At 41.3% G+C, this 22,513-nt stretch overlaps 1 long non-coding RNA gene across 2 annotated transcripts in view; it reads right to left on the reverse strand.

Annotated features, from left to right (window-relative positions):
• The window catches only part of LOC133056737 (uncharacterized), a 92,616-nt gene that overhangs the window by 41,582 nt on the left and 28,521 nt on the right, over window positions 1–22,513 (reverse strand). For both annotated transcript variants that reach the window (XR_009692889.1, XR_009692890.1), the window contains one exon: window positions 20,573–20,613. This is a non-coding gene — a long non-coding RNA (uncharacterized LOC133056737). The remainder of the gene's footprint in view (window positions 1–20,572; window positions 20,614–22,513) is intronic.

Genomic DNA, 22,513 nt, shown 5'->3' on the forward strand with positions numbered 1-22,513 from the left:
AATTAAGAAGGTAAGAAATGAAACAGCTTCTTAAAGGATCAGATCAAGTAAGCTGTCATCGTTTTATCAAGATGACTCATCCTGGAGCCAAGCGCATTTTCCAAGTATTTAAGGTTTTTCTGATTTTTTTTCAGATCACTTGGTTATAGAATTGCTTTCCTGAAATTAAAGTAAGATTAATTCTCCAGTGAACTGGCTTTATGTCAAGTATCAACATGACAGTTTCCTTTAAAAAAAAAAAAAGTCCTTCTAAATAAACACACAATTTCCTGTTTTCCTATTCTTCATTCATTCAATGTACTCCATAAATTTATTATCTGCTTCCATGTGGCAGTAAACTGTACTAGATGTTTGTGATGCAATCGGAAGCAAGGCTTTCAGTTCCTATGTTTTTCTCCATTGACCCTCTCTATCTAAAGGGATCTGAAACTCTAGTCTAGATTTTAGACTCGTCTAGACCTCCCAGTCTACAGTTCCATCTGCCTTTAGGTAGGGAGGGTCAGCCCTTTCCTGTGTCAAACCATTCAATGGGTCACTTGCATCTGCGTTGCTATCAACCACCTGTGGTCACGTTGCTCCAACACCACGCTGTGTTCACGACCTCTTCCTCTAACTGGGTCTCACCTTCCTTGAGTCATGGAAAGGGAAGTAGGGCGCAAATCTTGCTCTGGATTTCTCAACTCCATCGTGGGGTTTCTGTTGCCCCAAAAGACCTACACTCTAGGGGAAAGAGACAAAAAGTGAGAAGGCGTCTCACTTGGAACTCAACACTCCTCTCCCTCATTCCAGCCTTCTCTGCTCAGGCCCCTAGAGAGCTTTTGTCTTCTCCCTGTGTGAAGTGCCCTGTATCTTTCCTGCTCTGGAGCTTATAGTGACATTCTTCCTTGGCTCCCCAGTCTTTGGCTCTTAATTATTAAAGAACAGCTTTCGGAGTTTGGGGAACCCTTTTCTCTTTGGGGGTGACTAGTTTCACAGTTGAAACTCTGCCTTTCAGAACTATTTTCTCCCTATGGACTATGAACGTCAAAACTGAGCGCAACCTCATTATTCTAGTCTGTCTCTGTCTTCTTCCTCAGTCAATGAATGGGTGAAGAACCACAAGACAATGAGAATAATTTCAGTAAAGAGGATCATGGAACCTCACTTTAAAACTGCAGCAGCAGTAGTAGTAGGATCGTTGTTCTTGTTTAGTTGCTGAGTCATGCCCGACTCTTTGCAACCCCGTGGACTGTAGCCCACCAGGCTCCACTGTCTATGGGGTTCCCCAGGCAAGAGTACTGGAGTGGCTTGCCATTTCCTTCTCCAGGGGATCTTCCCGACCCAGGGATTAAACCTGAGCCTCCTGCTTGGCAGGTGGCTTCTTTACCACTGAGCCTCTTGGGAAGTCAGAAGTAGGATACTGCTATTTACATCCCAGTAATTACCTGCTAAGCATCAGTTTCTCTCACGAGGCTGCAGTGTCTCTAGAACAGAGACTATGTCTGCTTTTCCCTCTAGAGCTCCCCCAGTTAATAAAGACATGACTCTTGCCCTCAGTGTTCAGACAGACAATTAAACAAACAATTACAAGGCCATGTGTTCTGCTCTATAACAAGAAACGATGAAGTGCCTTAGGAGAACATTTGAGGATGACTTACACCAGACTTGGGGAGGATCCCAGGGGAAGAGCTAGACAAGCTGGGACCTGGTGGGTAAAGAGAAGTTACCCAGATAAAGGTTATTTGTGAGGGACTCAAAAATCATGCTCTAGCATTTGGATTTACTTCTAAAGGCAACAGAAAACCATTGAAGGGTATAAATGGGGGACTGAACGCTTTTACAATAAAAGGTCACTGTGTAGGATAGAGATTGAAAACACAAGGATGTCTGGAGGTGGGAGAGGCTGTTAGGAAGTGTTTGCCTACTCTAGGCAAGTTTGCAGAACTCCAGGTGGCCTGGCCAAGGATGACAGTGGGAATGGAAAGGACTGAGTTGGTGATGAAGCAGAGAAGGAATGAGAGGACTTCAGGACACTGGCTAGGTTTCTGACTTGAGTAACCAGGTGGTACCATTGACTGTTATAAAAGATACGAGCAAAAATGCTTTTGTGAGCAACCTACAAAGCTATTTGGAATGTTTTTGCATAAAGGCCTCCATGGTCATTTGTTCCTGATACATATTTTCACTGCCAGAGGTTCATTTTTACAAATTTCTCCTCACCAGCAATAGAAAGTCGCTCAGTTGTGTCTAACTCTTTGTGACCCCAACGACTATACAGTCCATGGAATTCTCCAGGTCAGAATACTGTATTGGGTAGCCTTTCCCTTCTCTAGGGGATCTTCCCAACCCAGGGATCGAACCCAGGTCTCCCACACTGCAGGCAGATTCTTTACCAGCTGAGCCACAAGCGAAGTCCAAGAATCCTGGAGTGGGTAGCCGATCCCTTCAGCAGATCTTCCCCACCCAGGAATCAAACCAGGGTCTCCTGCATTGCAGGTGGATTCTTTACCAACTAAGCTGCGACGGAAATTCCCATTTTTACAAATTTCTCCTCACTAGCAATAATCATGTTACCTTCCTAAGATTTAGGGAAAGTTAGAGACCTTCCTCTCCAGGCCTGTCATTCATCTCACATAAGCCGGAGCCACAAACTTTCTCTGTAAAGAGCTGGATAACTATTTAACCATGCTATAGTAGCAAAAACAAACAAACAAAATTAGCCATTAAAAATAAAATGGATGAGCTTGACTGTATTCCCATAGAACTCTATTCACAAAAATAGACACTGGGCAGAATTTGGTCCATGGGTTGAAACTCGCCAAGTCCTGAGTTAGAACTGTTTCCCAATATACTCCAGCAATGCATAACCTTTAAACACTTCTGGATGCACTTCCACTTAGAAATTTTAAAAATCATTTCTCCATTTGTGGGTAGTGTTTTAGCTTGGGCCACTATAACAAATGACCTAGACTGGGCGGCTCAAACAACAGACATTTATCCCTCACAGTTCTGGAGTCTGGGAAGTCGGAGATCAAAGTGCCAACAGATTTAGTTTTTGGTGAGGGCCCTCTGCCTGGCATGCAGACAGCTGTCTTCTTGTACCTCACATGGCAGAGAGCACAGAGAAAGGAGACAAGCTCTCTTGTGTCTCTTCTTATAAGGTCACTAATCCCATGGTGAGGGCTCCACCCTCAAGACCTAATTAACCTCCTCAAAATCCCATCTTCAAATACCATCACACCATATATTTTCAACATATCAATTTTGAGGGGGACACAGCCATTCGGTCCTTAATAGACAGTATATAAGACAAAGACGTATATGATTAAAGACCATTATGTTGACTTTATAACCACAGCATCTTTATTCAAAATATTCATAATATAGGAAACTAGATTTTTACTTTCTCCCCATTAACAAGTAACATATATTTTATTTTTACCCTTTGAACCAAGCATCATTTTCCAAATGATAAGATAATAGAATGAACTTCAATTCCTTATTTGCAGGTTAGATAATACTTATTGCTCCTAAATAAAAATGTAATTTGGATACAACCATCATTATATATTTTTCATTTTCAAATGGATAGGTATTTAAAATACCGGCAATTGTTTAACATATAAAATTAGAAAATTAAATAATATAAAATGAGAAAATTAAATAATGCAACTTTTGTATTTGTTGAAAATCAAACTGAGACGAAATTGGAAAAATTGTCATCGCCCACTTCTCAGCTCTAAACTTCCCACCCTACAACGACATTACATTGTCCTACTACATATTCTCATATTCATCTAAACTTTTTATGAGGGGATGACACAGGAGCTAAAAGCTGAAATCAGGTTTGAACTGAGATTTTAAGTTGGATCATGCCAGTCCTCTGCTCACAGCCCTCCATGGCTTGCCATTTCAATTGAGGCAAAAAGTCAAAGTCCTTCCGCTGGCCTGCTTATAAGTCCCTGACCTCCATTTTCACCTCCCTCCCCTATTTCAGCTTCTTTGCTGTTCTCAAACTTGCCTGGAGCCCTTAACCTGCCCTTTGCCTGGAGACCATTTCTTCCAGCTTAGTATATGGCTTATCTTATCTTTTCTTTTGGGCTTCCCTGATAGCTCAGTTGGTAAAGAATCCACCTGCAATGCAGGAGACCCTGGTTTGATTCCTGGGTCTGGGAGATCTGCTGGAGAAGGGACAGGCTACCCACTCCAGTATTCCTGGGCTTCCCTGGTGGCTCAGCTGGTAAAGAACCTGCCTGCAATGCAGGAGACCTGCATTCAATCCCTGGGTTGGGGAGATACCCTAGAGAAGGGAAAAGCTACTCACATCCAGTATTCTAACTTGGAGAAACCCATGGACTTTTATGTCTCTGCAGAAATGCTGCCTCTTCAGCCATATGGACCCTGGAGGGCATAAAATACCGGCAACTCCATCCTGCCCCCTTTCTCTCTGTTTCTATAATATTTACCATCATCTTATTATATATATTTGTTTATTTACTGTCTGATAGTGTATGAGGACAATTACTTCATTGGAAAAGACCCTGATGCTATGAAAGATTGAGGGCAAAAGGAGAAGGGGACAGCAGAGGATGAGATGGTTAGATAGCATCACCGACTCAATGGACATGAATTTCAGCAAACTCTGGGAGACAGTGAAGGACAGGGAAGCCTGGTGTGCTGCAGTTCATAGGCTCAAAAAGAGTTCAGACAAGACTTAGTGACTGAACAACTGTATGAGGGCAGAAATTTTATTTAGTTCCCTGCTCTCAACCCACCTCCTAGAGCAATGTCTGGCAAGATATATATGCTTAGTCACTATTTGTTAAATACGAATGAATAGCATGTACTTCAGCCTGTACTTGTGTGATAATTTGACCGATACTTGTATTAGTCAAAACTGTAAACTCTATTAAGACAAAGTCTTTATCCATTTTCACTCATTTTATTTATTCAGCATATTTGCTGAGTGCCTACCCTACGTCAGCAATGCTCTAAGTACTGGACAAAGTTATGTTTTCATGGAGTCTATATTCTAAGAGTCACTAATTTGTCATCTATCTATAACCTGCTGACTTCTATTTAGTACAATGTGGCAGATTATATTTTTCAAAGAATATACAACATTTGTCACCCGTTATAGGTTGAATTGTGTCCCCAGAAAGATATACTGAAATCCCAATTACCAGCACCTAAAAATGTGTCCTTCTTTGGAAATAGGGTTGTTGTAGTGTAACTAGTTAAAACAAGGCCATAGTAGAGGAAGTGTGAAAGTGTTAGTCGCTCAGTCGTGTCTGACTCTTTGTGACCCCATGGATTGGGGCCCACCAGGTTCCCCCATCCACGGAATTTTCCAGGCAAGAATACTGGAATGGGTTGCCATTCCCTTCTCTAGGGGATCTTCCCAACCCAGGGATCGAACCTGGGTCTCCCACACTGTAGGCAGACTCTTTACCATCAAAGCCACTAGGGAAGACTATACTAGAGTAAAAAGAAAGTGAAATTGCTTAGTCGTGTCCAACTCTTTGTGACCCCATGGACTGTAGCCCACCGGGCTCCTCCATCTGCAGAATTTTCCAGGCAAGAGTACTGGAGTCAGTTGTCATTTCCTTCTCCAGGGGATCTTCCCGACCCAGGGATCGAACCTGGGTCTCCTGCATTGCAGGCAGATGCTTTACCATCTGAGCCACCAGGTAAGGCGGGCCCTTAATCCAATAAGGTGGGCTGAAGAATTGATGCTTTTGAACTGTGGTGTTGGAGAAGACTCCTGAGAGTTCCTTGGACTGCAAAGAGATCCAACCAGTCCATCCTAAAGGAAATCAGCCCTGACTATTCATTGGAAGGAGTGATGCTGAAGCTGAAACTCCAATACTTTAGCCATGTGATGTGAAGAACTGACTCATTGGAAAAGACCCTGATGCTGGGAAAGATTGAAGGCAGGAGGAGAAGGGGCCGACAGAGGATGAGATGGTTGGATGGCATCACCGACTCAATGGACATGAGTTTGAGTAAACTCCGGGAGTTGGTGATGGACAGGGAGGCCTGGCGTGCTGCAGTCCATGGGGTCTCAAAGAATTGGACACGACTGAACAACTGAACTGAACTAATCCAATATGACTGGCATCTTTATAAGAAAAGGAGAGAGAAAGAAAGTCAGGTAGAGATGATCACTATGTGATGACAGAGGCAGAGGTTGGAGTTATGCATCTACAAGCCAAGGAATGCCCAGGGTTAACAACTGTACTGGAAGCTGAGACAGAGGCATGGAAGAGTTTCTCCCCTACCATGGTGACACCTTGCTTTAGGATTTCCAGCCTCCAGAACCATGACTTCTACAGAATTTCTATTCTTTCAAGTCACCCAGTGTGTGGTACTTTGTTACAGAAGCCCTGATACAACATCCCACATGCTCTTCTTATACTGTGACCTTGGCACTCATTCCACCAACTATGAGCAGAGTGATACTCCCTCCTCTTGACGCTGAGTGAGCTGTTATGGCTGCCTCAACCAATAGAGAGAAAATGACATTGTGTGACTTCTGAAGCTAGGTCATAAAGATGTCATAGCTTCTGCCTTGTTCTCTTGGGATCTTGCTCTTGAAACCCACCCATTATGCCATGTGGAAGCCCAAGCAGTTCATGGAGGAGTCGTGTGAAGAGGTACCAATGTCCCTGGTGCAGAGGCTGGTTGAACTCCCAGGTATATGGGCGAGCATCTTGAAAGCAGACCCTCCAGCTCCCAATAAAGCCACCCCAGATAGAAACACGTGGAACAAAGATGAACTCTCCTCACTGGGCTCTGACAAATTACAGACTCCTGAGCAATGGAAATCACTGCTTTTGTTTTAAGCCACTAAGTTTGCAGGTGGTTTGTTATACAGCAGTAGAACACTGATACACATATACTTATTAAATATTTATTGAGTGAATAAATAAATGAACTGATACTTCGTACTGCTACTGTGCCCTAATAAATGGGTACATCCTTCAACACTGATCTAATTTAAATCTGGAATGTATTTATTTTTTATTATCTGAACAGTCAGATACCATACCAAAAGCACACACTAGTATAATCAAGAGACCAAGGTTCTGGAAGACACGTGAAAGGATGGAATCCTGTGAAAATGTAAAGATTTACTCTGGAGAAACCGAGCCCCATCATTTTCTGAGATGGAATGACAAAGATAAGAACCTTCCAACAGACTAGCTTCTGGGCTCATCCATTTTAATCCCTGCTTTTCATCCACTAACCACTTATTTCTCTTCCTTGCCACACTGGACATAAGACTTTTAGTCTCACACCTTTATATCATAACAATGGGTTAACTGACACAGCAAGTGCTAGAGACAGTCTTAGAACCCATCCCTATACCATGACAGGTGGTAATACAGAAATTACTACAAACCACACGAATCAGTTCAGTCACTCAGTCGTGTCTGACTCTTTGCGACCCCATGGACTGCAGCAAGCCAGTCTTCCCTGTCCATCACCAACTCCTGGAGCCTATTCAAACTCATGTCCATCGCGTCAGTGATGCCATCCAACCATCTCCTCCTCTGTCGTCCCCTTCTCCTCCTGCCACACGAATACTATGCACTAAAAGCCAGCCTAATTACATTTCCTATTCTACTCTCCATTAACTTCATGGCACATCAGCTGGAGACTAGAGGAGATCAAGGATGGCACTTGAAGATGCCAGCTCTTCCCCACCTTGATAACGATGCTTGAGCCTCATCCATTCTCCTCCTCTTCATCATCCCTTTCCCCATAGAAACTGATACTGTCTTAGGAGGAAGGCAAGCAAGAGGAGGAAGTTGTGTGAAGGGCTCCACATTTTTATCTAAGAGGTATTAAACACTGCTTAAAAAGCCAGTTTTAAGTTATTGAGCCAGATAAGGTTTACATTGGGTATTAAGTTGTTTTCTCTGCCTTCCAATTAGATGATGGAGGTTATATGGAAAGATCAAAGCAATTGTAGGCTATATTCATTAACTATAATTTTTCTCCATGCCCAAGTTATAATGTAGGTTTTACCTCACTAAACTAATATTTATCGAATTGCAACCATGTGTCTGATATTGTGTCCCTCCTTTCTACAAAGAAGATTAGAGACAAAATCATGGGATTTTAATATTAGCATCTGAAGAGAACTGCAGAAAAAATCTAGCTCTTCCAAAAAGAACAAATTATTTGTCCAAAGTTATCAGTGGTTCAGTGACAGAGCCAAGACTTAACTCTGGCTTCCTACTGCTAATCCTCCCACTTATTAGCATATGAAATTACCCAGCCCATAAAAAGTAGCCAGCCCAAACTCCAAGGCTATTATTCTAACTGGGGGTAACTGTGTCTCTGCAGGGACAGAGGAGGCTTCTGTTACAACTGTATCACAGCTTGAGTTCTTCTCCTGTTGAATCCTGCTCTTATCTTCCCTTCAACAAGTGCTGATCCTAAGAATACTGCCCAATAAACCTCCTACACAAGGAATGTGTTTCCCAAGAAAGTCAACTTAATGACAGACAGGACATAATCTACGAATGCCACTGGGCTGCAAATACCAGTCATTTCTTATGAACAGTATTCCATTTCAACAAACTGTGTGTACCTCCATACAATCTGGGCACAAACCACACACTACAGGCTCAATGCCTCCACTAAATGGTTCTGACTTCAGATGTCAGCTGCAAGTTCAAGGACACCCACACTTCTAATCAACGGGCTGCAAATTCAAAGGTTCTCATGACGCCTTCAGGTTCTATTACTCACTAGTATGATTCAGAACTCACAAAAGCATTATACTTACAATTATAAGGATCAAACCCAATTATAGGCAGATTTTTACCCTCTGAGCCACAAGGGAAGCCTGACTTACAATTATAGTTTTATAATAAACAAACTCTGGAAAATTCTTAAAGAGATGGGAATACCAGACCACCTGACCTTCCTCTTGAGAAATCTGTATACAGGTCAGAAAGCAACAGTTAGAACTCAACATGGAACAACAGACTGGTTCCAAATAGGGGAAGGAGTACATCAAGGCTGTATATTGTCACTCTGCTTATCTAACTTCTATGCAGAGTACATCATGAGACATGCTGGGCTGGATGAAGCACAAGCTGGAATCAACATTGCTAGGAGAAATGTCAATAACCTTAGATATGCAGATGACACCACCCTTAAAGCAGAAAGCAAAAAACTAAAGCGCTTCTTGATGAAAGTGAGAGGAGAGTGAAAAAGTTGGCTTAAAACTCAACATCCAAAAAAAAAAAAAAAAACAACTCGACATTCAGCAAACTATGGCATCTGGTCCCATCACTTTATGGCAAATAGATGGCAAAACAGTGACACATTTTATTTTGGGGGGGGTCCAAAATCACTGCAGATGGTGACTGCAGCCACGAAATAAAAAGATGTTTGCTTCCTGGAAGAAAAGTTATGATCAACCTAGACAGAATATTAAAAAGCAGATACATTACTTTGCCAACATAGGTCAAAGCTATGGTTTTTCTGGTAGTCATGTATGGATTTGAGAGTTGGACTATAATGAAAGCTGAGTGCTGAAGAACTGATGCTTTTGAATTGTGGTGTTGGAGAAGACTCTTGAGAGTCCCTTGGACTGCAAGAAGATCCAACCAGTCCATCCTAAAGGAAATCAGTCCTGAATATTCATTGGAAGGACTGATGCTGAAGCTGAAACTCCAATACTTTAGCCATGTGATGTGAAGAACTGACTCATTGGAAAAGACCCTGATGCTGGGAAAGATTGAAGGCAGGAGGAGAAGGGGATGACAGAGGATGAGATGGCTGGATGGCATCACCAACTCAAGGGATATGAGTTTGAGTAAACTCCAGGAGTTGGTGATGGACAGGGAGGCCTGGTATGCTGCAGTCCATGGGGTCACAAAGAGTAGGACATGACTGAGAGACTGAACTGAACTGAACTGAATAAAGGATACAGCTCTGACTCTTCTCTAACTTGTAAAATAGAGAGTCAAAACTATTCATTACTCATCATATATATTCTAAAATCGCATTGTGCTTCCTAATATTCTGTTACATTGTGTTTCTCTTTCAGTTACAGAAAATAATCTGGCACAAGTACAGACATCTTAGAAATTAATTTCAGCTTTCATAATAAAATCTAAAGGCCATGTTTCCATTTGTTTATTTTGTTCATACACTGCCAGACTAAATAAACTGTCCTTCTCACTCTCACATTAGGCATGAACATACTTTTTGAAACATTAAAATTATTTGATGTTAGGTTCTATATCTGTCTTTCAAAGTTACTGACATTGACGGAAATGAAGATGAAAACTTCTACACCTCTCCTGCCTGGTGTTTTCCAATATCCTTAGTGAAGTCACCTAGGGTACCTTCTAGAGGAAATATCTTTCACATTCATTTATTCCTTCAATGGCATTTTCAATTATTCATTTAACATGTATGTATTGGATATAACTAATATACTAGGCATTTGATGGGCACTGTGAATGAAGAGATCTTAAATTTTCTCTAGTTTGGAAACTGCTACAGTTATAAAGTTCTAAGAGCCCCAAGATGACTGCTTGAATTTAAAAAAATAAAGGTTTAGCAATAAAAGCAACTTACATCTTTTCATTCAAACTATTAAATTTCAAACCAATGCCTTTTTTCCCTTTCATAACCTAGGGTAATGTGCCCCTAACATAATTTTATAGTAACAATTTCCATCTAACAAGCTAATCTACTTTTGGTATCAGTTAGGATTGTGTTTACCTCTACATAACTAAAAATTTGACTAATCGTTGTTTAAGCCATGGGGTTTATTAACATCATGTAACAGGAAGTCTGAGGGTTGGCAGTTCAAAGGCTCGATGATGTTACCAAGCCAAGAGACTCCGTCCATCTCCTGTGCCCACAACCTTGGCAGGGGGTACACGTGTGCAAGGTGGTACTGCACCCGCCGGCACCTGCTAGGAATCAGCTCACCCGGAAGAAAGGAGGAGAGAAATTTCTAATTATCACATCTCAATCACACGGCTCATCATGGCTTCAACAAAGTCTAAGGAACGTGAATCTTTAAGGTTTTCGGCTGCTGCAGTAGAAGAAAAGAAAGGGAGGGGTTATAAAAGAATTTGATACAGCCCCATCTATAATATTGGCCACACTCAGAATTCTGAGGCAGTTATTTTCAACGTATCCCATCCCTCCACAAGTCCACACACTCCAGATCAGAATCACTTTTGGGTGTCATATTTCTTAGGTTGGTTGAAGTGAGCAAAATCTGTGCGATATATACTATTCTGGATATAGAGGGAAATCTAATTTCCTTTTATTATGAAATATAGCTTGAATATCCAATTCTTAACATTGAGCATTCAGAGAACTTAAACTCACCTCTGCGTGTTCTAAACTATAAAGCACTTTTACATAAAACTGGTAAGGGTAGTCATTTGATTCAATCTAGATAAACACCAATCACTTTAAAATTCAAGTCTTTCTATTAACAGCAGCATTTGAGAATGTGGGTTTGGATTTCAGACCTAAAGTGGGCATCCTGGTAACACTGTAACTCTGGTCTTTAAGACCCTCTCAGGGAGAGAGGCAGAATCATAGAGTAGACGGTAAAGCCACCTGTCAGGCAGTCAGAGCTGCCAAGCAACACAACTCGAAGGTGGCTCAGGTCACATACACTATTATGCAGCATGTAACATGTGAGGCACAGGCAAGGGCCTTGCAAAGAGAGTGGCAAGCTCTTTTTTACACAGAGGAAAGCACTGCCCAATCTCTTTCAATCCTATCACATAGGAATACAAGGAAAGTAAACAGAATAATAGTTTGGGGCTTCGCTGGTGGTCCAGTGGCTAAGGCTCCAAGCTTCCAATGCACGGGGCTCAGGTCTTATCCCTGGTCAGGGAACTGGAGCCTGCATACCTCAACTAACACCTGGCAAAAAAAAAAAAGATAAATAAATATTTTTTTTTAAGAGAGAGAGATTAAGAGTTTGAGATATCTTAGCTCAGGGTGCAACCTACTGCCCTATTCTCTCATTCACTAAGAAAGAACCATCACAGATTAGTCAGAATCATCAGTTCAGTTCAGTTCAGTCGCTCAGTCGTGTCTGACTCTTTGTGACCCCATGAATCGCAGCACACCAGGCCTCCCTGTCCGTCACCAACTCCTGGAGTTTGCTCAAACTCATGCCCATTGAGTCAGTGTTGCCATCCAGCCATCTCATCCTCTGTCGTCCAGTTCTCCTCCTGCTCCCAGTCCCTCCCAGCATCAGGGTCTTTTCCAATGAGTCAACTCTTCACATGAGGTGGCCAAAGTACTGGAGTTTCAGCTTCACCATCAGTCCTTCCAATGAACACCCAGGACTGATCTCCTTGAGGATGGACTGGCTGGATCTCCTTGCAGTCCAAGGGATTCTTAAGAGTCTTCTCCAAAACCATAGTTCAAAAGCATCAATTTTTCGGCACTCAGCTTTCTTCACAGTCCACTCTCACATCCATACATGACCACTGGAAAAACCATAGTCTTGACCAGACGGACCTTTGCTGGCAAAGTAATGTCAGAATCATCAGATTACCCCAAATCAATCAAATCATCTCCTTCAGCTAACAATGTGGAGACAGGGATAGAATCTTCCCTGCCAACTCGTCCCTCTAGGGCAGAGGTCTGCAAGCTATAGCCTTTGGATCACATCCATCTAGACTTCTGTTTTTGTAAAGCTGTATTGGAAACAGCTATGCCCGGTTCTTTACTTATGGGCTCTGTCTGCTTTCATGCTACAGTGATAGAGTTAAGTGGTTGTAACAAAGACCATAGGGATCGCAAAATTGAAAATATCTACTAGTTAGTCCTTTACAGAAAAAGTTTGCCAATCTCTAGAGCAACTGACTTGGCAAGACTTTTTGACCATACTCACAGTAAAAAATAGTTTTTATTGTAATGCAGTCCACTTCATATAATCATATATGTGTGTGTATAGATATACAGATATATATGATTTCATAGGACAATAATTACCCCTTATTTTGTGTTATATGAGCTTCCCTGGTGGTGGTGGTGATTTAGTCACCAAGTTGTATCCAACTCTTGAGACTCCCCGCCCACCAGGTTCCTCTGTCCACGGGATTCTCCAGGCAAGAATACTGGAGTAGGTTGCCATTTCCTTCTCCAGGAAATCTTCCCGACCCAGGAATCGAACCAAACTACAAGGGAAGCCCAGGCTTCCCGGGTGGCTCAGTGGTAAAGAATCTGCCTGCAGTGCAGGAGATGCAGGAGACGTGGGTTTAAGCCCTGGGTCAGGAAGATCCCCTAGAGGAGGAAATGGCAACCCACTCCAGTATTCTTGTTGGAGAATTCCATGGACACAGGAGCCTGGCGGGCTACAGTCCACAGGGTTGTAAGGAGCAGGACATGACTAAAGCAACTGAGCACACATGCACACATGTGTTATTACTCTGATATCTTCCCTTCTAGTCCATGACATTTTTTAAAGCTGGTCACACAACCCACTAAACTGACCTGCAAACTGTACCCTCACCGAGGCAGACATATAGGGAGAATGGTTTCTCCCTATATTTACATACATAGTAAACATGGCAAAGTTTATAGCAATTACTGTTGTTTGTTATTTATTAATCTTCTATTAAAATATATTTTTGCAGGAAGGGAAAAAATACAGACTTGCCTGAGCTCAGTATTCATTTATGCAACCAGTGCTTCAACAAATGTTTATATAATACGTGTGTTCTGAGTATCTGTTAGGTTCCGTAGGTATACGAGTAAGCAAAACAGACATGGGGCTTAGACTGCAGTAGAAGAAAAAGATTTGAAACAAATACAAAAACATATAATTACTAACTTTCATATGAAGGAAAATCACTAAGTCTCACATTTACAATGTATGCATGTGTGCTGCATGCTCAGTCTGTCTGACTCTTTGTGACCCCATGGACTATACCCCGCCAGGCTCCTCTGTCCATGGGATTCTCCAGGCAAGAACACTGGAGTGCACTGCCATTTCCTCCTCCAGGGGATCCTCCTGACCCAAGGCTTGAACCGAGTCTCCTGCATTGGCAGGCAAATTCTTTACCCTGAGTCACCGAGGAAGCCTTACAACATGAGAGGTAGGTGGAAATTAGTCCACTTTTGGAGAGAGTGAGGCTTTTCTCCTTGGAATGCTTTCAGGAGGGAAGTGAAATGGCAAATGATCACTCTAAGAATGAGACATTAATTGGACAAACAGGGTGGGAGGGGGAGAGCAGGATGCAAGTCCATTTTAAAGTCTTCAGTTAACATTACACAGCATCTCCTACCCTTGTCTAAGCACTTTACACATATCAACTCATAATTCAGCTAGAAAAAGGCAGATACGAAGCCAGGATCCATGTCCCAAGACACTGCTATAACCACGCGGCTTAATAAGATAAAATGTTATTGGTAGAGCTGGAAGGAAATCTTATAGGATGGGCAAAAGACATACTCCAGCTATACTTGTATTTAAACTTCTGAGTATTCTTGGACAAATTACCCAGCTTCTCTGAACTTCACTTCCTTTACTATAAAGTTAAATGTTACAAAATTTAAATTAGATAGTATATTATACTATTGACTGACATAGGGTAAACTATATTAACCTGCTTTCTAAATTCTACCCATTCTCTAAACTCAGAGCTCCTTAAAGGCACGGGGCTAAATCTAAATTCATTATTCATTCAGCATACTCATATTTGCAAATTGTAGGGGGTAGGTGGTATGTGTTGGAAGAAAAAAGACAAAAGAGGCATTCCTTCAAAATCCTGAGGGAAAATTATTTTCTTCCCATAATGCTACCTCCAATCTCTCTTTTAAGTAAGTCTAAAGATTTCCCTGGTGGCTCAGACGGTAAAGCGTCTGCCTACAATGTGGGAGACCCGGGTGCAATCCCTGGGTTGGAAAGTCCTCTGGAGAAGGAAATAGCAATCCACTCCAGCACTCTTGCCTGGAAAATCCCGTGGATGGAGAAGCCTGGTAGTCTACAGTCCATGGGTTCACAAAGAGTCAGACACGACTGAGTGACTAAACTATGTACTATGTAAGAATAGAAAAGATATTTTATGACATGCAAGGTCTTCATTTTACTTCAAATAACCATTTCTTAGGTAGTTACTGGAGAATGTGCTGTACTAAAGCAAAGAGGTAAGCCAAGAAGGAGGAAGACAGGGAAAGCAGGACACAGCTGAAGGCAGAGGCAGGGAGGACGCCCAGCATGATGGTGAAGGGGGCCCCAGCAGGATGCGGAAGGGGGTCTATGCGGAAGCAGGTCTACGGAGCGGCCAGCTCCAACTGGGGATCAACAAGGACTCTGAGAGGGGTGTCAACAGAGAAAATATAAACCTGACAAATTACCACTGTATCTGACTATGCTGAAAAGCATTTCAAACTTCTGTGGGAAACCTGGGGGCTAAATTTATAAAGGAGCACAGAAAACAAAGCACGATATTTTAAATAAAGCAATTATTCATTTCATGAAAAACAAAAATTGGACAGGAAACATAAAGACGGCTTAGCTATGGACAATATTTGTAAGTTTATAACTATGTATACAATTACTATTCATTTACACAAAAATTATGATATGGGGAGGGAGGAGAGAATGCGTGTGGCTGTGTATACAGTGGGTAGCAGAGGGGGACATCTGAGAGTTCTATCCTCAACTTCCACAGGAGGAAGTCAATCAAAACAAAGTTTAAAATTTTCAAATCATTATCTCATCATGGTCTAACTTTTAATTTTTATTTTAAAGTGTTTTAAGTAAATATACATTAAAAATTAAAAATCAAGGAAGAGCAGTATATAGACACACTGTAGAAATAACAGGAGAAAAAAGCTAAAACAGAGTTGAAGGCAGTGGAGAGGAAATTGGGCGTAGGGGCAGGCAGAGGAGAGAATAACTGCTTTTCTTTTAAGCTTACAGTGGCATCTGTGCAACTGCATGCAATAAATAAAAACTTAATTTTAAAATGACATTTAAATTAAATCAGCATCTCTGCAGGCTTCCAGGAAAAGTATTTTAAACTATTTAAATATCCCTGGGACTCTCTTAGAATACTGGACAATGACCATGACCTGGACCTCGTATAACAAAAGCTTAAGTGACTTTATAGTGACTTTATTTGGGGTCACTTGGATTATACCTATGATAACACTATGAAGTGTAAGTATCCCATTTTAGAGGTGAGAAAACTAGGTTAAATAATACACTCAAGAGCATACTGCCAGGGACTTCCCTGGTGGTCCAGTGGTTAAGACTTGACCTTCTAATACAGGGAGGGGGTACCCATTCAGGGACCTAATTAAGATCCTACATGCCTCACAGCCTTACCAGAACATAAACAACAGAAGCAATATTGTGACACATTCAATAAACACTTTAAAAATGGTCCACATCCCCCAAAAAACAATTCAAAAAAAAAAAAAAGGCACACTCCCAGTACAAAGAGGTTGTATATGTAGCTCCCACATAGCATCAGAGACATTCAGTTTTTCTTGAATATCAAAAGCACAATTTTAGAAGTCAAAGAATTTTTTTAAGTGTCTAGCTTAACTTTCTTTCACTGAAATGTAATTATGTTCAAAGTGAAACTGGAAGTTATTCACTAAATCAGTAGCACATTTCTACTTTGCTATTTACTCTACTGGCCTATTTTACTTAATTATTGCTCTCTTATTTATTGTCAAAAATAAAATTTTGACAAAAAATATTACAAATTCACAATTTGTGAAAAGTTATCAAGAGCAAAGAAATACATGAGCTGTAAAACTCTACAAAATCATGAACATTTATTTATGGTGATGGCAAACAAACAATAATTGCATACTGATGATCTGTGTGAATACCATATGCCCTGGAGTCAGATTCCATTTTTTATAAACTAGTCATTTAAGTGTGAAATTACAGAGGATGCCTACAGTACATTACTGCCCACAGATTTAATTGGGGAAAATGTCCTTAACAGTGTGAAAAATCTACAATGAAGAATTTGGCTGAGGGTTAAGACTTCATTCAACATTTGAACAGCTCTAAGTAAGTCAAACATTAATTTTGCCGTTTGACAATCCTTAACTTAAACACCCTTACAATGTGCTTATTTTTTTTGACAAAACCAATGAAACTTGCCTCAAAAACCACTCTTAGTTAGGTAACCTAACTAAAAAGCAATGACTACAAACAGGGTAACTAAATTTCATAAGTTGTATCACATTCCCTATTTTCCACGTTCTATAGTGGGTTGGGGTGATGGAGACAAACATAAAGGCAATTCAAATGAAAGGAGTGGTTTTCTGCTTCAAAAATGCCTCAGTATCTCTCAGATTCATCTGTCTCTAGCTGGATCCTAGAACTTTCCATGTGGCTCAGCGGGTAAAGAATCTGTGGGCAAAGCAATTTGGTTTTCCCATTATTGCTAATCTCATATCCCAAACATCTTTATTCTATACCATGCTCCTCAAGTTCCTTAAAGAGGTTTTACTAAGTAGAGTATATGAAGAGATGGAGCCAAAGCAAAAACAACACCCAGCTGGGGATGTGACTGGTGATGGAAGTAAAGCCCGATGCTATAAAGAACAATATTGCATTGGAACCTGAAATGTTAGGTCCATGAATCAAGGCAAATTGGAAGTGGTCAAATAGGAGATGACAAGACTTAACATTGACATTTTAGGAATCAGTGAACTAAAATGGACTGGAATGGGTGAATTTACCTCATGTGACCATTACATCTACTACTGTCAGCTTGAATCCCTTAGAAGAAATGGAGTAGCCAACACAGTAAACAAGAGGCTGAAATGCAGTACATGGATGCAATCTCAAAAATGACAGAATGATTTCTGTTCATTTCCAAGGCAAACCATTCAATACCACAGTTTATGCCCCAACCACTGATGCTGAAGAAGCTGAAGTTGAACAGTTCTATGAAGACCTACAAGAACTAACACTCAAAAAAGATGTTCTTTTCATTATAGGGGACTAGAATGCAAAAGTAGGAAGTCAAGAGATACTCGGAGCAACAGACAAATTTGGCTCTGGAGTACAAAACGAAGCAGGGGAAAAGACTAACAGAGTTTTGCCAAGAAAACGCACTGGTCATAGCAAACACCCTCTTCCAACAACACAAGAGAAGACTCTACACATCACCAACGGTCAACACCGAATTCAGGTTGATTATATTCTTTGCAGCCAAAGATGGAGAAGCTCTATACAGTCAACAAAAACAAGACCGGGAGCTGACTATGGCTCAGATCATGAACTCCTTATTGCCAAATTCAGACTTAAAATTGAAGAAAGTAAGGAAAACCACTAGACCATACAGATATGACCTAAATCAAATCCCATTCAACTATACAGTGGAAGTGACAAATAGATTCAAGGGATTAGATTTGATAGAGTGGCTGAAGAACTATGGACGGAGGTTTGTGACATTGTACAGGAGGCAGTGATCAAGACCATCTCCAAGAAGAAGAAAGGCAAAAAGGCAAAATGGTTGTCTGAGGAGGACTTAAAAATAGCTGAGAAAAGAAGATAAGTTAAAGGTAAAGGAGAAAAGAAAAGATATACCCATTTGAATGCAGAACTCCAAAGAATAGCAAGGTGAGATAAGAAAGTCTTCCTCAGTGATCAAGGCAAAGAAATAGAGTAAAACAACAGAATGGGAAAGACTAGAGATCTCTTCAAGAAAATCAGAGATACCAAGGAAACATTTCATGCAAAGATGGGCACAATAAAGGACAGAAACGGTACGGACCTAACAGAAACATAGATATTAAGAAGAGATGGCAAGAATACACAGAAAACTATACAAAAAAGATCTTCATGATGCAAGTAACCATGATGGTGTGATCACTCACCTAGAGCCAAAGATCCTGGAATGTGAAGTTAAGTGGGACTTAGGAAACATCACTATGAACAAAGCTAGTGGAGGTGATACAATTCCAGTTGACCTATTTCAAATCCTAAAAGATAATGCTGGGAAAGTGTTGCACTCAATATGCCAGCAAATTTGGAAAACTCAGCAATGGCCACAGAACTGGAAAAGGTCAGTTTTCATTCCAATCCCAAAGAAAGGCAATGCCAAAGAATGCTCAAACTACTGCACAATTGCACTCATCTCACACGCTAGCAAAGCAATGCTCAAAATTCTCCAAACTAGGCTTCAACAGTACCTGAATCAAGAACTTCCAGATGTTCAAGCTGGATTTACAAAAGGCAGAGGAACCAGAGATCAAATTGTCAACATCCACTGGATCATCAAAAAAGTAAGAGAGTTCCAGAAAAGCATCTACTTCTGTTTTATTGACTATGCCAAAGCCTTGACTGTGTTAATCACAAAAAACTGCAAAATTATTAAAGAGATGGGAATATCAGACCACCTGACCTGTCTCCTGAGAAATCTGTATTTAGGTGAAGAAGAAAGAGTTGCAACTGAACATGGAACAACAGACTGGTTCCAAATCGGGAAAGGAGTACGTCAAGGCTGTATGTTGTCACCCTGCTTACTTAACTTATATGCAGAGTATATCATGAGAAATTCTGGGTTGGATGAAGCACAAGCTGGAATCAAGACTGCCGGGAGAAATATCAATAACCTCAGATATGCAGATGACACCACCCTTATGGCAGAACGCTTATTAGAAGAACTAAAGAGCCTCTTGATGAAAGTGAAAGAGGAGAGTGAAAGAGCTGTGTTAAACTCAACATTCAGAAAACTAAGATCGTGGCATCTGGTCCCATCACTTCATGGGAAATAGATGGGAAACAGTGGAAACAGCAACAGACTTTATTTTTGGGGGCTCCAAAATCACTGCAGATGGTGACTGCAGCCATGAAATTAAAAGACACTTGCTCCTTGGAAGGAAAGTTATGACCAACCTAGACAGCATATTAAAAAGCAGAGACATTACTTTGCCAACAAAGGTCCGTCTAGTCAAGGCTATGGTTTTTCCAGTGGTCATGTATGGATGTGAGAGTTGGACTGTGAAGAAAGCTGAGCACCAAATAATTGATGCTTTTGAACTGTGGTACTGAAGAAAACTCTTGAGAGTCCCTTGGACTGTAAAGAGATCCAACCAGTCCATCCTGAAGGAGATCAGTCCTGGGTGTTCATTGGAGGGACTGATGTTGAAGCTGAAACTCCAATACTTTGGCCATGTGATGCAAAGAACTGACTCACTGGAAAAGACCCTAATGCTGGGAAAGATTGAGGGAAGGAAGAGAAGGGGATGACAGAGGATGAGATGGTTGGAAGGCATCACCGACATGATGGAAATGAGTTTGAGTAAGCTCTGGGTGTTGGCGATGGACAGGGAACCCTGGAGTGCCACAGTCCATGGGGTCACAAAGAGTCGGACACGACTGAGTGACTGAACTGAACTGATATGTGACAAGAGATTTAAGCAAAAGCGACATTATTGGAGAGAAAAACGGGGGGTTATGAGGGAGGCTCCAGAAGGAGGGCATATATGTATACTTATAGCTGAGTCACACTGTTGTACAGCAGAAATCAACACCACACTGTAAAGCAATTATCCTCAAGTAAAATAATTTTAGTACAATAAAAAGAAGACTTACTGGAGCTCATGTAACTGGAGGAAGACTTGAACAGGAAGTATCTGTGAAAGGAAAAGAATCCAGTCAGCTCAAAACATCATTACCATCAAAAGACACAACTCCTAACATCTCTTGTCCCTATGAGTTGTGAAAAATTAATAAACAGAAGCCTAATGAAATAGATTTGGGAGACCAGAAGGGGAGATCTCACGCCCTGTGCGCGCAGCAGAGCCTAACAGAAGAAGAAAGACTCCTCTTCTTTCCTGGCAAGGTCTCAGGCAAAGAAAAGCCAGAGGCTCCTCTTTGTTTACTAGAGCCCTCCCCACTTCCGTTTCCTGTCTATGAAATAGTTCTCCTTCCCCTGCTGTGCAGGTGTAGGTTGGCTCATCATGGCTCTACAGACCCTCAAATTGCAAGTCTGCTGATCCGAAATAAACCCATCTTTGCTGGAGAAATAGGTGGCAGTCTCTTTGCTTTTGTTTTTAAAGATTTTTTTTTTTTTTTTGATGTGGACTGTTTTTAAAGTATTTGTTGAATTTGTTCCAATATTGCTTCTGTTTTATGGCTGTGTTTGCTTGTTTGTTTTTCGCCATGAGGCATGAGGGACTTAGCTCCCAGAATAGGGATTGAACCTGAACCCCTGCATTGGAAGGCCAAGTCCCCACCACCTGACTTCCAGGGAAGTCCTGGCCTAGCCTTGGTCACATAGAGCAGAGAACAAAATCTAATGATAGCAGAAATCCACAAAATTCACATGAGTGCAGAGTGGGATGGAGACACCACTCAGGGAAGGGTTGCTATAAAAAAAAAAAGCTGGGGGGTAACTGTTTCATAGAGACAGAAGCAGGGGGAATATGTATGAACTTGGCTAAGCATGCTACTCACTCAGTCTAAAAGACCTACATGCATCTCTACCCAGCTATTAACCCTCTCCTTTTGTAAAATAGGTGCTCCCTGCTCCTGTTTAAGCTGAAAATCTCCTGAAGTGCTTACAGCCCACACTTTACCATCTCTTCTTTTGCCATATCTCTCCAGTATTTTCCCCAATCTCTCTCCTAATATGCTTTATCTTACCACACAAATAGCCCCAAATCTCCCCTATCCTAAAATAAGCCCTTCTGCCCAATATTCCTTTGGCAAATTCTTCTTTACCACCAAGCTCCCAGGAAGGGAAGCCAATGTACTTCTGACTTCCTACTCCCCTCAGCATCCTGGTTCAGCTACTGAACTGCACTTCTCGAGTCAAAACCGACTTCCTGTCACATCTAGTAGGCACATTCTGGCCCCTGCTTTTGCAAGTCAGAATATCATAGTGGTCTAAGGACATCAATGGGGCAGTCACCTGCAGGGTTCTCAGTCTTCACTTTGTCACTTACTTGAGGCAAGTTATTTCATCTCTCTCTTTTCTTACCCATGAAGAATGGTGAATAAAAATACCTGTAGCACAGATTTAACTTGAAGTGAAAGTGGTGTCTGACTCTTTGCAACCCCATGGACTATAGCCCACCAGACTCCTCTGTCCATGGAATTCTCCAGGCAAGAATACTGGAGTCGGTTGCCATCTCCTTCTCCAGGGGAACTTCCTGACCCAAGGATTGAACCCAGGTCTCCTGCATTATAGGCAGATTTTTACCATGTGAGCCACAAGGGAAGCCCCTTAAGTTGAAGAGCTAATATATATAAATCACTCAAAGCGCTGCCTGCCATATAGTAAGAACAATGTAAGTTCTAAGCTACTCATCATCATTATTTTTTTGGGCCTCTTTGTATGGTATTTAATATTATTAATAACATCCTTAAAGTCCTTCCATTTCCTTGGCTTCTCTGATATTATTCTCTTAAAGTTCTTCTCCCCTGTCATCTTTTCAAGTTCCTCTTTCATTATCTGACTCTTAAGTACTGATGTGCCCCAGAGTTACTCTGGGTTCTTTTCGTTTTTCACTTGATACACTGTCCTTTGAG

The sequence above is a fragment of the Dama dama genome, chromosome 5, assembly GCF_033118175.1.
Source record: "Dama dama isolate Ldn47 chromosome 5, ASM3311817v1, whole genome shotgun sequence".
NCBI classification, from domain to species: Eukaryota; Metazoa; Chordata; class Mammalia; order Artiodactyla; family Cervidae; genus Dama; species Dama dama.